Raw genomic sequence first — 5,103 nt, 5'->3', positions numbered from 1 at the left:
TGGTAAAGGACATTTCAGGCAGAGGGAATGACCTCTGCAAAGGCATGAAAAAGTAAGACAAAAATGGCAAAACTTCCATTGTGAGTGTAGCAAAGGATTGATGGGAGAAGGCAGGGGACTAACAGAGTGAAAACACTTATGCCATGAACTTACAATCAATTGCTCTTTGCCCACTGCTCCCTAAGGGGCCTACTGAGGGAATAGCATCCCACCAACATCCACAACCGATTAGACGGGAAGTGGCTACCTGGCCCAAAGTCAGTCCATCTTTTGGCTTGACTGTGACCAAGCAGATTCTCTATCTCAGATACTTGCCTTAAGAGATAGGGTGAGTGACTATAGCTGATGATATGGTATTGCACACTGGATCAAATAGTCACGTAGACATGGGGGTCAGCTCTGACCTCATGGCAAGCCAGAGCCACTAGCAAGTTAATGCTAGCGGCAACAGAAATACTGTAGGCCTTGCAGAGTCTGTGGATAAGAAAATGGAGCTGTCAAGCTGAGAGAGGCAGAAATGAAGCAGCGTGCAATCAGAGTGAAAGTGAGAGTGAGAGAGATGTAGACGGAGACTCAGGAAAAGAACCACTGGGAGAAGATTATTTCTGAGAGAACGGTGTGGGATCAGACAATTAGGCCAAATGTAGAGACATCAGCCAGGTGAGGATTTTGTTTTGTCCATTGGGTTTGACAATTATTACAGACCTCAGAAAGAATGTAGTCTCAGGGAAGACGTGGCCAGACTCTAGACAATATTATTAGGAGTTCTGAGTCTACAGGAGTGTCTGTGAAATAAGGCAAATGAAATACTATGGGTACTGATGATGTATTCTGTCAACTGGGGAGGCCATGGGAAATGGCTGCAAGGATAAGGGGATTCAAAACATGTTCAAAGGGCCACCCATCTCAAAGTCTGTTACAGTGGCATGATCTTCCCTTTTCTCCACTCAATTTCTCCTAATTCGAGAAGGAATTGAGCTCTGCATTCTTCTGATCTGTTGTCTTCTCTTTTCTTAATGATCACAACTAACCTGGTAATATTCCATTGACTTTGCCTATGTATAACTCAGCTAGTTCCCACGTTAGTATGACTACTGCTCATATATTGAAAGATTGGATGCAGCACCTCAGAAAACTTTACCTTTCAAAGAAACTTGTGTAGCCGGGGGCCATGGAGAGATGGAGTGGAGCGAGCTAAGTTTTGCGTTGTAGTTTTTCTACCGTTGGGATCCTCAGTGCGGCTATGCTCCATGTAGGCTGTAGCCACAAATCTAGTAGAACAAATGCCCAAAACATAAGGCTTATTTTCTCGTGCTAGCACAGCAGTTGATGCTTTATCCACAGCAGTCCTTGGTTTCTCTTTTATCCTGTGATATTGTTTCCCAAGAAAGAGCAAGAAGAGTGGGTGTGACAAGTAGTTTATAGGAGCATCAGTTACCTGTAAGAAGCTCCATAAGCCATTTGAGAACTGCTGCTTGTTGTAATATCACATTCCCATTGGTTCTCCTCAAAGGATCTAGGACCTAAAATCTTTCAGGAAGACAGCTCTTGCTTTTAGAACGACAGTAGAAATCTTTACTTATTTTCCACTCCAATTTTGAAGGGAAAATGAGATAAAAATGAATGATGACCAAAGGAAGCAAGAAACCCAACAACAAAAGAAGAGTCCTCTGAGAAAGCTCAGCAGTGAGTTCTATTGGTTTGTTTATTACTGACTGAGATGTAAAGGGAGTTAAAACAATGGAGCTGCCTTCTCTGGTTAACCTATTAGCCAAATACGTCAAGTCTGACTGTGTTTTGCTAACCACCAGGGTGCACCACACACACTGTTCCAAACTTCTAACAAGATCAGCGTTTGCTAGACCTTACTTATTGGGCTCAAGTCACCTTTGAAAAGAATACTGGGGGAGTTGGACCTCTGAGTCACTGTATATCATAGCACAATTCTCAAATCCTCTGGAATTTTTTGTTACATCCATAGCCTTGTCTGCTACAACATGTACTTTCAATGCAAATCAACTCATATGCAACTGGTAATTAGAGGAATGAGGTCAACATAACACAGAAGGCAAGTTGGAGCAAATGCAATTTTTCCCAGTGTGTTCACTGTTTGAAGCGATCAAAAGTAAACTTTTTCACAGTTAAATACAACAAAACTTTAATATCTGAAAAGCTTTGAAAAAAAAGAAGCTTAAAAGTCTCTAAATGTCTTCCTTTTGAGCAAGCAAGTGGCTAGTTTAGTGGCCTTCAGACACGCTCTACTACCCATTATGCTAAACTCCCCAGGGAAACTGTAAATGCAGATTAAGAACCTGGACAGACATTTTCACGTGTGAATACAAGATGATAGCAATAAAAACAGAACAAACTTCAGAATCATATTTTTATTTTGGATGTAAATGTCCTTTATTAAAGTGACTCTTCTTGAAAATCTACATCTCCCCGGGGGAAACTTGAGTTCTAGCATTTGAGACATCAAAGGGTGGACTGATTCACATTTTCAGGACAAAGGCCAGTGGAGATTTAACTCTGCTAGTATCTTTAGGATTCTTAGTGTTTTTCTTAGTGCCCTCAAACTATAAACCTTCTGCACAGCAAAGGAAACCATCAACAAAATGAAAAGACAACCTAACAAGTGGGTGAAGATATTTGCAAACCATATATCTGACAAGGGGTTAATGTCCAAAATATATAAAGAACTCCTACATCTCAACAACAAAAAAAGTAACAACCCAATTGAAAAATGGGCAAAAGAGCTAAATGGACATTTTTCCAAAGAAGATATATATGGATGGTCAACAGGCACATGAAAAGATGTTCATCACTAATTATTAGGGAAATGCAAATCAAAACTACAATAAGATATCACCTCATGCCTGTCAGAATGGCTATAATTAACAGGACAAGAAATAACAAATGTTGGAAAGGATGTGGAAAGAAGGGAACCCTACACTGCTGGTGGCAATGCAAACTGGTGCAGCCACTATGGAAAACAGTATAGAGATTCCTCAAAAACTTAAGAATAGAACTACCATATGATCCAGTTAGTCCACTGTTGGGTATTTATCCAAAGAACATGAAAACACAAATGCATAAAGATACATGCACCCCTCTGTTCATTGCAGCATTATTTACAATAGCCAAGACTTGGAAACAACCTAAGCGCTCATCAAGAGAAGAATGGGTAAAGAAGATGTGGTATATATACACAATGAAATACTACTCAGCTGTCAAAAAAGATCAATCTTGCCATTTGCGACAACACGGATGGACCTTGAGGGTATTATGGTAAGTGAAACAAGTCAGATGGAAAAAGTCCAATACTGCATGATCTCACTCATAAGTAGAAGATAAAAACAACAACAAGAACAAACAAATGCATAGATACAGAGATTAGATGGGTGGTTACCAGACGGGAAGTGGGGAGGCAGGAGAGTGAAAGAGGGATAGGGCACACATATATGCTGATGGATGGTAATTAGTCTTTGGGTGGTGAACATGATGTATTCTACACAGAAATTGAAATATAATGATGTACACGTGAAATTTATGTAATGCTATAAACCAATAAATCTCAGTAATTAAATTAATTAAGTAATTAAGTAAAAGTGCCATAGGTTTTGAGGGATCTGCTCCCAGCTCTATTTTTTCCCATGCACACTCTTATGTTTAGTGTGTGATTTTGCAAAAAGTGAAGAATGAGTACATATAGTGGTATGGCAGAAACACCTGTACCTAGTATTTTTCTTGGACAACATTTGAATAAGACTTACAAAATGCCAGATATTTTTCTAGACATTTTATATACATCATCTCATTTAATTCTCACAACGTACTGAGATTGGTTGTATTACTATCCCATCTTTGCAAACGAGGAAACTGAGATCTAGAGAGAATACATGGAGAGCAGAAGAACGAGCGCTTTGAGTGGATACACACCTGGATGGGGGGCAGGGGAGGATCCTATTCTTTAAGTTATACCAGTGGCAGGGCCATCCTCAAAGGTGAGTTTGCTGGGAAATAAGGTTCTGTTAGAATGAGGCTCTCATGTAGAAGATAGCATGTAACTTCACTTGATGAAAACTGGCTTTCGAGATTGCCACATATGTTTATATGCATAACCAATTTTGCTTTTAACTCAGTGAGGCACATATTGTTCATTTCAAGCTTTTAATCAAGCTGTCAATAGATATTCCATATAAAGCAATGCTGTGTGCAATGGACTATAGCTATTGCACAGGTTCATATCGCTAAAACTGGTTATTCTGGTCACTTGGAGTTGATTAACTGCAACTTCCCATTTGTTTCCTCCCTTCCTCCCTCCCTCCTTCCCTCTATTCCTCCCTCCCTCGCTCCCTTCCTTCCTTCCTTCTTTCCTTCCTCCCTCCTTCCCTCCCTCTCTTCCTTCCTTCCTTCCTTTCTCCCTCCCTTCCTTCCTTCCTTCTTTCCTTCTTCCCTCCCTCCCTTCCTTCCTCTCCTTTTCCAGATTGGATTAGCTACTGAGATTAGTTCAGCACACTATCAGGCCAGGCGTGGCAAATGGAGCCCCCATCAACCTCTCGTATACCAGCTTCTAAAAGGCTCAGTTGCTTACTTCTCTGCACATGAAATTGCTGCCAATAGAGAAACTCTTTCAGAAATTGATTTAATGGGAGTACATGAAATTTTAACGGTAAATAGGCATTGTGTGAGCTGCCTAAGGCACGGGCTTCAGGCGCTAGCAGAATGCAGTGGGCGATAATATCCTCAGCTGTCTTTCTGTGCATCTGAAGATTAGTAAACACCATTCTTGTTTTCATAATGAGTTCATAATGCAACCAAGTACTACAGGAGCCTGCTGCATCACCTGCTAATTGTATTCTGGGGCTCTGGAAGGAGAACATTTCATCACTGAATTAGCATTTTATTTGAAATTTCACAATGAGGAGAGAATGTCTAAAAATGGAGAAAATAGTGCCTGTAAATTTAAAGGAAAGAAGAATGTGACATTGCCTTTATAGTTCTCCCTTCCATTCTCTTGTAACAGAAATACTCTTCTGGTTTTTTTTCAAATTTTCTTTCCAGTGCCAAGTTCTTGAGGCTTAGTTATAGTTCCTCTTTTGA

The sequence above is a fragment of the Equus przewalskii genome, chromosome 20, assembly GCF_037783145.1.
Source record: "Equus przewalskii isolate Varuska chromosome 20, EquPr2, whole genome shotgun sequence".
Classification (NCBI taxonomy): Eukaryota; Metazoa; Chordata; class Mammalia; order Perissodactyla; family Equidae; genus Equus; species Equus przewalskii.
This window is presented reverse-complemented; position numbering follows the sequence as displayed.